Below are 13,745 nucleotides of genomic sequence, written 5' to 3' on the forward strand. Positions count from 1 at the left end.
TTAGGCTCTAGATATCATAAAATAAGTTGTCAGTGTTTTTATGACAAAGACTGTATGCAAAAATTAAACTGCCAAATTTTGTTTTAGTCAAGTAAATTTTGATTACTGTATGTGCATTTGTCTAAATGAGGCAAAGTTGGGCACACTTTTAAAAATGGAGACGGTCAAGGAGTATTTGATTAAATGTAAACTTTTAAAAGCACTGAGGCACTGGTTCATCTTAAAATTTAAAAATGTTAGGACTCTAACTCTAACTTTGCAGTTGAGTTTTGAAAAACAAAAAAAACAGTTGTATTATGCAAGAAGACATTTAATTATACAGTGGAACCTTGGATTGCAAGCATAATTCGTTCCGGAAATATGTTTGTAATCCAAAAAACTCGTATATCAAAGCGAATTTCCCCATAAGAAATATTGGGAACTCAGATGATTCGTTCCACAACCCAAAACTATTCATATAAAAATGATTAGTACAAAATATAAAGTAAAAATACATGAAACAAATTAACCTGCACTTTACCTTTGAAAAGAATCATGGCTGGTGTGAGTGAGACGAGAGAGAGGTGGGTTATTGTGTAGGTCGACTTTCACTCTAACTCTTTTTTTTGCGACTTTAACAAGGAACCTATCCAATGACATTTGCTTTTGCCTGAAGAGTCCCTACACTTGGAAACAAAATTTTAAAAAATGCTTTACGCACTGTAAAGTTTCTAAACACTTTTGGGATTCCACCCAATGGGATGACACGCGGAAGAGTGTCCCGAAGCAACTGCAGGCTCCCAGCGCTGTAGCATTTCGCTGTGAAAGCGAATCTGAAAAGATCGCAGACATGCTATAAGCGCCTGCTGTTGATGGGTGATACAAGGAACATTATAAAGCTCAGGGCACAGGATTACTTTGCCACTAACCTGGCCATGACCCTGCCTGACTGCTCTGTCTGTGTATAAGCTGCTACAATAAATAACCGTGCTGTTCCAGTTTCAAGCTAAATAAAGATGGTGTTACTAAAGAACTGTGACTCAGCTTCGTGTTTTGGTGTGCAAGACAGGGACTCGCACGTTACAACACACACAGGTGGTCACAATGCTGTAGTAAACAAGAACAACATTTATTTATATAGCACATTTTCATACAAAAAAGTAGCTCAAAGTGCTTTAATGAAGAAAAGAAAAATAAAAGACAAAATAAGAAGTTAAAATAAGACATTAGTTAACATAGAAAAAGAGTAAGGTCCGATGGCCAGGGGGGACAGAAAAAACAAAAAAAAAACTCCAGACGACTGGAGAAAAAAATAAAATCTGCAGGGGTTCCAGGCCACAAGACCGCCCAGTCCCCTCTGGGCTTTCTACCTAATATAAATAAAATAGTCCTCTTTGTATTTAGGGTTCTCATGGAAGGACTTGATAATGATGGTCATGCAGACTTCTGGCTTTTAAGCCATCACTGTTGGAACATCACGGTGCTTTGAGCAGATGGTGGTGGCGCAAGCCACCACCAAAAGGACACCGGAAAAGGAAACAGAAGAGAGAGTAGGGGTTAGTACAGATTTTAGAGCCACCATGAATAGTTATTATAATGAATTGGATATACAGAGTATCAGGATTAAATTACAGTTAAGTTATGAGAAGGCCATGTTAAAGTAATGTGTTTTCAGCAGTTTTTTGAAGTGCTCCACTGTATTAGCCTGGCGAATTCCTATTGGCAGGCTATTCCAGATTTTAGGTGCATAACAGCAGAAGGCCGCCTCACCACTTCTTTTAAGTTTTGCTGTTGGAATTCTAAGGAGACACTCATTTGAGGATCTGAGGGTACGATTTGGAATATAAAATGTCAGACATTCCGATAAGATGGGGCGAGATTATTTAAGGCTTTATAAACCATAAGCAGAATTTTAAAGTCAATCCTGAATGACACAGGTAACCAGTGTAGTGACATCAAAACTGGAGAAATGTGCTCGGATTTTCTTTTCCTGGTTAGGATTCTAGCAGCTGCATTCTGCACTAGTTGCAAACGATTTATGTCTTTTTTGGGTATTCCTGAGAGGATTGCGTTACAGTAATCTAGTCGACTGAAAACAAACGCATGAACTAATTTCTCAGCATCTTTCAATGATATAAGAGGTCTAACTTTTGCTATGTTTCTTAAGTGAAAAAATGCTGTTCTAGTGATCTGATTAATATGCGATTTAAAATTCAGAGTACAGTCAACAGTTACCCCTAAGATTTTTACCTCCGTCTTAACTTTTAATCATAATGTATCCAGTTTATTTCTAATAGCCTCATTGTATCCATTATTGTCAATCACTAAGATTTCAGTTTTCTCTTTATTTAGCTTGAGAAAGTTACTATTCATCCATTCTGAAATACAAGTCAGACATTATGTTAGTGAATCAAGAGAATCGGGGTCATCAGGTGCTATTGATAAATACAGCTGTGTGTCATCAGCATAGCTGTGGTAGCTCACGTTGTGCCCTGAGATAATCTGACCTAACGGAAGCATGTAGATTGAGAAGAGCAGCGGACCCAGGATAGAGCCTTGTGGAACACCATATAGGATATCATGTGTCTTTGAAGTATAATTACCACAACTAACAAAGAATTTTCTCCCTGCCAGGTAGGATTCAAACCAATTTAAGACACTGCCAGAGAGGCCCACCCATTGACTAAGGCGATTTCTAAGAATATTATGATCAATGGTGTCAAATTCGGCACTCAGATCTAAGAGGATGAGAACAGATAAATGGCCTCTGTGTGTATTTACCCGCAAGTCATTTACTACTTTAACGAGTGCATTTTCTGTGCTGTGATTTGTTCTAAAATTTATCAAGAATAGTATGTTTATTGAGGTGGTATTTTAACTGCACAGTATACGCTCGTACGGATGTTGACTATACGAGTGAGGCACGGCGACTGAGAACAAGAATGGGAGATGATTACCTACAATCCTGCAGTGAGAGAGAGAGAGAAGAACCATCAGTTCAGTTGTGATCACGTGACACTCAGCAGACAATGCATATAGGTACTACTCATATTGCAAGACCTCGCTCATTTATCAAGTTCAAATTTATTAAAAATTTTAGCTTGTCTTGCAAAACACTCGCAAACCAAGTTACTTGCAATCCAAGGTTTTACTGTATATTAGTTTGATTAAAATATGCAGCAGTTAAAAAAATATTAGTAATGCTAAAAGGCATTTAGAAAGGAATGATGCAGAAAAAGCAAAAATTGACACCAAGAGAGTCTTCATTACTTTAGCAGTAAAGGAATAGTCAGAGATGAGTTGAAGCACATTAGAAATAGTATGAGTGAAATTAACTATACAGCAACTTAAAAAGCAAATGCTATAAATTCATAATATCCTGAAGTTTTTACAAGTGAAGAGGTTGATAACTTCACAGTAGTTAAAATAATTATTAAGGATGTACTCGGTGATTTGCAGGTAGCAGAGAGTGAGAGAGATAGAGAGGAGCTAGTACATTTAAAATGAGTGAAATCAAATAAATTGCTGTGGTTATATAAGCATGTACCCTCAAGTACACAAGGAAAGTTAATGAGTACATAATCATACATATACAGGTAGATGTTTTTTTCTTAGCTCTACACCTGACACACCTCCACCGGTATCTGCTCGGTTAGCTGCAGGGTCATCAGCTGATGCCACCATTCTTTGCTGTTACATCTTTATCCCAGAACATCTCATGGTGGTGGGTCACTGAACAGAGATATCTCACTGACATGCCTTTTAGCTAAATTTTCCTCAGGAGTTACTCTCTCCCCAATCCATATGTTCCTCCTCCTCAGTCATAAACAGAAGCTCGAGTTCTCTGCTTCTTCTGACATGGTTGCCTTCTGCAATCTTCCTCACTGTAAACCCAGGTCCTTCAGCAGGCATGTTGTTTTTAGGCTCACAAACCCTCTAGCTCGCACCTCAGTTGGGCAGAGTCTTGCATACCATCCAGGTTTACTGTACTCCACAACCAGATCTGAGTATTTTGCTCTCTCATGAGCCACCTCTATACCATCCTCCCATGTCAGCTCAAAGCAGAACATATTTTTCTGCTGAAGTGCATAGCACCTTGTCTGGTCGCAGTGAGGTGCTAAATATCACCCCCTGGAATGTGGAGCTGCCTGCCCAGGTCCACCTCCATCTGCCATTCCATTCCTGGAGACACAAGCTGGTCTTCTGTTGAAGCTCTCCATGGGCTCTCCTCGTCTGAGAAATGTTCTGCTGAAATGCTGCTGATCTCTAATGGTTGTTTCAAGCCTTTCTTTCTCCACTACCTCTTAGCAGCTTCCTGAGCACCTGGTCATGCTGCCATCTGAACTGACCTTGTGCCATTAAGATTTTATAGCCAGACAGTATGTTTTATAAGGTGGCAATGATGGTCCAGCATATGTCACAGGTTTGCTGCATGCCAAACCACTCGCTGGAGATTCTGGATGCATTGTAGAGTATTGTAGGTAGCTCTAATACAGAAACTGAGCCAAGCCTGTGGCAGCTGTCATATGTTTGTTCAGCTTACCTCTCAAGTTGCAATACATTCCCACATTCATCTTGTGTCACAGCCTCTACCCTCCATATATAAACCCTTAATGCATATTTTTCAGAATTCACTGCACACAGGATAAATTATTAAAGACTGGAAGATAGAAAATGTTGTCCCATTTTATAAATATAGGAGATTGGACTAATACTAGTAACGTGTATGATGGGTAAATTAATGGAAGCCATTATTAAAGATGAGACTGAGCAGCATATGTCAAATACAGGTATTGTAGCAAACAGCCAACTCAGTTTTAGACAGGGCAGATCATGTTTCACTAATGTGCTAAAATTTTATAAGCAGGCAACAAAAGCATGTCACAGAGTTGCATATGATATTATTTATCTTGATTTTCAAAAGAATTAAAAAAACAAAAAAGTCGAGGTTTGAGGCACATTGTGTAGATAGGAGGAAGACAGTCTCAAAAACAGAGTGGTGTACCTCAGAGGTCAGTTCTGGGGCTGCTACTTTTCATGATTTATGTGAATGATCTTGATAAAAATGTAGATAATAAGCTGGTTAAGTTTGCAAATGACATTAAACAAGGTGGAATTAATGATGCCCTAGAAAATGCAGAATCATTACAGAAGGACCTGAAGAGAATTCAGACTTGGACAGATATATGGCAGATCAAATTTAATTTAAGTAAATGTAAAGTATTGCACAATTAAATTATTAATTGCTGCTGCTTGAAAACCATGCCAATGGCCATATAGTAAAGGAGTGAGATTTTAGGGACTGGCAGAATTATATATTTTTTGTCCATAAGGAAGACTAGCTTGTTAGACAATTAAGTTTCCCAAGAGCCATTTGGTTTTTCTAACATTATCAGGGAAAGTTACCACACTCAAAGCAATAAAGGCACCTACCAAGATTGGCGTTGCTTTTGTTAACCATGAGCAGTGACAATTCATTAATGCACAACTCATCTGTGATGCCAAGTTGAGACTGACAAAAACTGTGGCTCGGTGGTCTGGTCAACCTATGATTCATTTATTTTGAAGCAACGTAGCACTGGCAGATGACTTGCTTTATGATACTGTACGTGATAGCTGGCTTTTTGGTAAGGAAACAGGCTCAACCCACAGTATTCATTGTAACAGCAATCATGTCATTACTTGTGCCAGTTGATGGAGGCTACCAGTTTAGATGCTGGCGCCTTACACCCTTCTGCAACCCTACGATTCTGTGCCAAGTGGAACGCACAACAGGACTCTTCAAATGCAGGTGGCAGTGTCTGGATGTATCAGATGGGATGCTGCTCTACCAGTCAAGGTTTGCAATATCTTGATTGCATATGGATGAGGTTGATTAGCATTGTTCATATTTGGTTGTTTCAGGGTGGCAACAAGGTAAGATTTGAGGGGCTTTCACATATGCAAATTTACAACATGATTGTGATTTATAATGGTAAATCCCATACAAATGTGCATATGCTAGGCTTTATAAATTGTATTTTTTTTTAACGTAAGCATTTTCTTGCTTGAATTCACAGTGTTATAAAGGAGACCCATAGCCTCCATATTACAAAACATATGTAACACATGGCAGAAGAGTCCAAAGAAGAGGAACTAGGCTGATTCCAGGTCTATGTGTTATAAGCTATGTGCAAACATTACTACAGCTAAGCCAAGGGAGGCGTGACAGAGGTGTTCAAAATTTTGAAGGAAATTAGTACAGAGATAGAGGTCTGAGATGGAACTCCATTATCAGTGGTGTTATTTCCTTTTTTTGTTTTATCATCCCAAGGTATCCTGTATTTACTCAATCCAAGGGGCTTCTATTACATTATATGCAAGTATATATAAGCATGAATGACAAAAAAAAGCTCTGAAAGAAACAGAAAAGATAGCTAAAGCTTCATCCAAGCCTAAACGGTCCTCAAGTTCAAGGTATGGTCTGTCAGAGACTGACCTGGAACAGATAGGTGAAAGCACACCTCCAGCCGAGAGTGAAAGTGGGAATGAAAGTGCAAGTGAGTCATGCCAGGAGAACTCTACGATTCCAGAAGGTTCATTGAAACTGAAAATGGCCTTACTTTCTGCGCTGTCAACTACCCACCGCGAGTCAGCAGCACCGACTTTGATTGCACTTGCTACTCCACCCGTGGGGCATGGAGAAGACCGAAACAAACAGTCTGAGCTGAACGTAATAATCACAGTAATGACCACTGCAATAACTACCACGCTCTGGGCATAAATGAGATAAAGAGTAATATAAAGAATATTACAAAGAATATAAGGAAAGATATTAAAGACATAAACATGACAAATGAGAAGCAACTTCAGGATATTGAAGACTTAGAGAAATGTTTAAGTAATCGCTTTGAAGCAACATCTAAAGGTATGCTGAAAGAACTGAGATAAAACTACAGGAAAATGTGAGTAAGTTTGAAAATTAAATTTAGAGCACTTGGTGCTCAGCTTCAAGACATGAAGCAAATGTTCATAACTCGTATTGAAAGAGTTGAACAATTGGGTTCTGCCACTGACGAAAAAGCAACAGCTACAAAATCCAAATGCAAAGTGCTTGGAGACAGACTAGCTGTGCTGGAAGATAGATATAAAAGAAATAATATCAGAATTTAAGGTCTCCCTGGAAACTGTGGAAGCCCAAACCCAGTGAAATTCATCGCTGAATTATTCTCTCAAATAATTGAAGAGGACTTCAAATCAGACAGCTCAACACCTCAAAACCTAGAAGTCTCATTGTACATTTCAATGAATTACAGTCTAAACTAAATCTGATGTCCCTTCTCAGACTGAAACAAGAGATTATGTTTGAATATAACTGCATTTTCCCTGATTTTTCACCTTCAACAGCTGCTAAACATGCCGTATTTTACAGCATTAAACAGCAGTTACGGAAAGTCAAAATCAGATACAGCCTCTTGTATCCTGCTAAATTGAGAGTGGACATTCAAGGCAAGTTCTACATTTTAAGTTCTCCAGATGAGGCAGAAAAAGAGCTAAATAAATTGACCCTGACATTTTTTTAAATATGATCGCGAGTCACATCATGTCCTGGCAAGGCAAAGAAGATTTCACGTGCAATTTCGTCTGTCTGCAATGAGACTTTTGCCATAATTATACATCAATTTCCTTCCCTGCTACTTTACCATTTTAATTACAATTATAATTATACTTATATGTGTATGTGTAAGCTCCTTTTCAACAAAAATTTGCTGTAAATATTACAGTAAATAATATATGTAAATATTAAATATAGAAGCCAGTAGATGAAGGGGCAATAGGCATCCATTGTTGGGATTGAGGTGATAATTAGAAAGTCAAATTTCTGTTCTGTTAATTGTGTTACATGTTGTTGTGATGGTTGTCTACAAAACATTGATATTTGCCTGTCTTGCAAAAGAGTCACCTGCTTTGAAGTATGAACTGCTTAAACATAAATACAATTCAATATTGTGATAACAGAACTGCCTTCTTCCTTGGAAAATGTTTGTATTTACCTGGTTTGAAAATTAACATTGGGTTCTAATCAGCATATGTGTAATCCTTGATAGCTGGCAACAGTACTTTTTCTTAACCTGTGTTTACATTATTTGTCAAGCCTAGGAAATTGATATGTGCCATTGTTTAATCCATCATCATGTTGATCTAGGCAGATTTATACTTCTAGGCAGTAGAGGGCATGGAGTTGGGGGACAGTCCACTTAGAATGCTGACAAGGCCACTCACACAGAGCACAGGGCCTCGCAGGCAGACAAGGGTATGTGGCTGGTATGACACAAGGTACACGGATGGCAACACCTACTTCCAGGGAGGAAGAAATTGTTCCAGCAGAGAGACACCAGCTGTGGGTCCAGCGAGAGAGAGAAGACTCATCAAAGGAAAGAGTGAAGCTGGTGGACGTGAAGTGAGGCATGCCTAGGTGTTGTGGGGTGCAAAATCTGTACATTTTGATATTTTGTTCAAGACACAACAACAGATGAACTAACTTCAGGACAAATCAAAGCATATCCTCTTCCCAGATGTACCTCACTTTTTAAACAGCTGTTCCAACAAAGAAAGGAAGACATGCTGGTGCCTAAGGCTATTGATTAGTTTATAACCTGGGCCTCTGGGACAACAAGTAGCTAAATTATTTTACAGCCTGGGAAAAGAAGAGGTAATTAAGCAACATCAAAAAAGTTTTATTGCTCAGAAAAATGGGCAGTGAATTCATATATCATACTGACAGCCAGCCAATCAGAATATCTAACAATCGCATCTTGCAAACCCCCCTGTAGAATTTTATAATAAATATGTTTCATCTGAAGAGCAACATAGGAGGAAGAAAGAAGAAGGGATGAAGACATCAGGAGAAGAGAACAGAGAGACGGCAACATGAGGCTGTTTCCATCTGATCGTCAGAAAAGCATCTAATGAACAACTATGAGTGCTAGATCACAAGCCGCCTGCGACATTCATCCTTGTTATCTTTAACTTTTTCGTAAGCTTGTTCTAAAGACTATATATCCAGACTTTATTATCTGTCCTATTTTCTATTATTCTTTATTCTACTGGTATTATTATTCCTGTAATAAATACCATGCTGCTTTTAACTTTCTATTCTTTGTCTTAATGTCTAGAGTGATTGGAAGTAATAAGGTAGATTTCTTTGAGCACCTGGTGCAGCCTGAGGTTTGCCATTACCTCTATTCTGCGAGGTTTATTAAGTCTGCGGGTGAGAGCTCCGCCCAATAGTAGGAAACAGTATGTAAAGTAAGGCATTCTTAGCTGATAAATGGCATATAGTCAAAAGTGCTGAGCCTTTGTATATTTAAATGTATTCTTGGAGACCAAAAGTAATACTAAGGTCTGAGATATCTTTAAAACATTGTATGTCGTTTGTGTCCGATAAGTAAGTAAGGCTTGTGAAGTGCTGAGAGAGTGATAGGCTGTGTTGTTCCTAAGGCATTTGTGTGGTTTGAAGTGGTGAAGATTAACCAGCTGTGTGTGTGTCATTCATAGGGCACTGGTGAGTTTCTGTGTGTATGCGTATATCTATGTACATGTGTGTGATCATCTTAAAGTGCAACAGTAGATCAACCTGGTAATGAACTTGTCGAGTACACTTACCTCTAGATAAAGGGTAAGTATAGGGAAATATCATCATAATACACTACAGTGCATCTGGAAAGTATTCACGGCGCATCACTTTTTCCACATTTTGTTATGTTAAAGCCTTATTCCAAAATGGATTAAATTCATTTTTTCCTCAGAATTCTACACACAACACCCCATAGTGACAACATGAAAAAAGTTTACTTGAGGTTTTTGCAAATTTATTAAAAATAAAAAAACTGAGAAATCACATGTACATAAGTATTCACAGCCTTTGCTCAATACTTTGTCGATGCACCTTTGGCAGCAATTACAGCCTCAAGTCTTTTTGAATATGATGCCACAAGCTTGGCACACCTATCCTTGGCCAGCTTTGCCCATGCCTATTTGCAGCATCTCTCAAGCTCCATCAGGTTGGATGGGACGCGTCGGTGCACAGCCATTTTAAGATTTCTCCAGAGATGTTCAATCAGATTCAAGTCTGGGCTCTGGCTGGGCCACTCAAGGACATTCACAGAGTTGTCCTGAAGCCACTCCTTTGATATCTTGGCTGTGTGCTTAGGGTCGTTGTCCTGCTGAAAGATGAACCATCGCCCTAGTCTGAGGTCAAGAGCGCTCTGGAGCAGGTTTTCATCCAGGATGTCTCTATACATTGCTGCAGTCATCTTTCCCTTTATCCTGACTAGTCTCCCAGTTCCTGCCACTGAAAAACATCCCCACAGCATGATGCTGCCACCACCATGCTTCACTGTAGGGATGGAATTGGCCTAGTGATGAGCGGTGCCTGGTTTCCTCCAAACATGACACCTGGCATTCACACCAAAGAGTTCAATCTTTTCTTTCTCATGGTCTGAGAGTCCTTCAGGTGCCTTTTGGCAAACTGCAGGCAGGCTGCCATGTGCCTTATACTAAGGAGTGGCTTCCGTCTGGCCACTCAACCATACAGGCCTGATTGGTGGATTGCTGCAGAGATGGTTGTCCTTCTGGAAGGTTCTCCTCTCTCCACAGAGGACCTCTGGAGCTCTGACAGAGTGACCATCGGGTTCTTGGTCACCTCCCTGACTAAGGCTCTTCTCCCCGGATCGCTCAGTTTAGATGGCCGGCCAGCTCTAGGAAGAGACCTGGTGGTTTTGAACTTCTTCCACTTACGGATGATGGAGGCCACTGTGCTCATTGAGACCTTCAAAGCAGCAGAAATTTTTCTGTAACCTTCCCCAGATTTGTGCCTCGAGACAATCCTGTCTCGGAGGTCTACAGACAATTCCTTTGACTTCATGTTTGGTTTGCGCTCTGACATGAACTGTCAACTGTGGGACCTTATATAGACAGGTGTGTGCCTTTCCAAATCATGTCCAATCAACTGAATTTACCACAGGTGGACTCCAATTAAGCTGCAGAAACATCTCAAGGATGATCAGGGGAAACCGGATGCACCTGAGCTCAATTTTGAGCTTCATGGCAAAGGCTGTAAACACTTATGTACATGTGCTTTCTCAAATTTTTTTATTTTTAATAAATTTGCAAAAATCTCAAGTAAACTTTTTTCACATTGTCATTATGGGATGTTGTGTGTAGAATTCTGAGGAAAAAATGAATTTAATCCATTTTGGAATAAGGCTGTAACATAACAAAATGTGGAAATAGTGATGAGCTGTGAATACTTTCCGGATGCACTGTAGGTCATCATAGCAACTCAAGGAGCCTAGAAGTGAAAAAAAGAACGCTCACTCCACAAGGAAGAGACACTGACAGGAATTTGACAGTTTGGCAAAACTGCTATTGGGAGGGAAACAAGTGTCCATAGAACAGAGAGCATTCATGGACAGTTGGATGATTCATATGTTGGGGTAACACAGTGTGCAAACTTGACTCTGCACCACTAAAGGTTGCATCCTCCACTTTATGTTATTAATGGACATTTAGAGTGTGGACTGTGTGCTTTTCTTTTTGAAAAAGGGTTTTCTTTACTGATATTGTTAGATTCTTACAGTATGCTCTTTTATCTTTTTGGTGTACTTTATAGTCTTGTGTAATACAAGCTACTGTTGCTTTTCTTGAAATTGCTGCTGTGTCTTTCATTGAGCATTTATTCACTGCTCAATTTAAAGAAACCTGTGCGCTATTATCTGTAAATCACAAGAGTTCCCAGTCTCTTAATAAAAACTGGGTGGTGTAGTCGGATATTTTAGATTACCCGCAAGTGTGACCAGACACATGTCACAAATTAACACTATCAAGATGAATATCCTCCCTAAGCTTCTGTTTCTATTTCAGAACATCCCTATATACATTAACAAATCATTTTTTAAGAGCATTTTCATTGCGGAGAACGACTTCTTTCCCTCTTTGCTACTCTCAAAGTTTTACTCTGGCTGTTTGCCTTCCTCTCTTTCTCAAGGGTGGGGATTGAACTGAATTTAGTTTTGTTAAGTTTGACTTGATTATTTAGAAAGTTACATGCTTTTAATAAATTCAATAAAAGTTAAAAAATATAATTAAGTAAATACAATGATTTCATGAACAAGAGCACATGGGCTCAGACAGAAGCTGGTTAGTGGTACATTTTCCACAAATGTTGCAAGGTTTCTGTTCACTGAAACAATTCAGACATGAAATAAATTACAAAATAGTATTCTGGACTTTAGTAATTTGTGGACCTTAAAAACTTGTTTCAATGATATTTTTCAAAATCAGGTAAAAAGAGTTTGATGAGCTATGTTGGGCTGGAGGATTGTTCTCAACAAATTTTTTTTTTATGTTAACTCTGAATTTGATGCTAATTGATCAATGAGCACATTTACAAATAGTCACATGATCACTCACAGACCCTACTTATAGTCATAAATGGACCCAGCTTTTATGTCTGCGAAACATAGGAGAGAACCAAAATACAGTACATGAAGGATGTCCATGTTCACAGCGCCTGGGCCAGTATTTGACCTCAGGACTCCAGTTGCATAGTAAGTATATTATATTTAAAAATTCTTGTTATTGCTAATCAAATGAAAATGCTCATTGCTGGTTAAAGGTAATTTTGAAAAATGTGGTTAATTTAAACCAAGCTGGCCAGAAGAACATTTATAGTCTGCAAAGCTTCATAATTGTGGCGTATGCTCAATGGAAAGCTTATGTGGTACTTTTGTTTGTTAATGCAAATAACCTGCTTACCCAAAGGTGAGTCACGAGCTGCAACTCAGTACATACTGTACAGTAAGCAGGCATTATCAAGAGGGTTAGTTGTTGCTCACCCTAATATTAGATTGGACAAAGTGCATAATTTAAGTGACTTTGACCATGATATTGTGGTTTAGTATCTCAGAAACTGGTGCTCTTCTTGGATTTTTACACTATACAGTGCTTAAGATTTACAGAAAATAGTGTGTTAAAACAAAAACAGTGAGAGAGCAGTAGGACTCCAGAAAAAAATGTCAGAAAAAGAGGAATGGCCAGAGTCATATAAACTGACAGAAAGGCAAAATATACTCATAATAGTTTTTTACAAACAGTAGTGTGCAGAAATGTGATTGTTAAATGCTTAGTGTATCAGACCATCAAGTGGATGGGCTACAGAAGATGAAAAACACAATGTGATAAAAGGTTTGTTGGCACACATTAGACCTCTTATTACCAAATGAGTTTCTTTTGCATATCACCTTATACAGTACCTAAGCCCAGTACTTTCCTAATAGCTCTGAGTGCAAGAGAGGAATCAGTTATGGTAGATTACAGGATACATTCGCACACACATTCACACCAGGCCAAATTCGAGGTACTAATTACCCTATGTATAAATTCTATGAGTATCCAGAGAAAACCCCATTCTTGTATGTGGGGAACGTGAAAAAACACACAGACAGTAACTAGACAGGATACAAAAAGGTGATCTCTGGAGCCATAAGACAGCAGCAACTGTGACACCATTCTGAATAAAAATCTGCAATAAATAAATAGGTATTAATACGTTGTGTGCGGTGTGTGTTTTTTAACTCACAATTTCTTTTACGTAGCAGTTAGTTTCAGACTGAGTATCTGATCTGAGTCGAACTGAGGTAAATAACTTTTTCATGGAACTATATTAATAATTTTTTTTTCATTATTGCTGTTGATCCTTTCCTGGGTAATTGAGCGCAAAGCTT

This window comes from Erpetoichthys calabaricus, chromosome 10, assembly GCF_900747795.2.
Source record: "Erpetoichthys calabaricus chromosome 10, fErpCal1.3, whole genome shotgun sequence".
In the NCBI taxonomy this organism is placed as follows: Eukaryota; Metazoa; Chordata; class Cladistia; order Polypteriformes; family Polypteridae; genus Erpetoichthys; species Erpetoichthys calabaricus.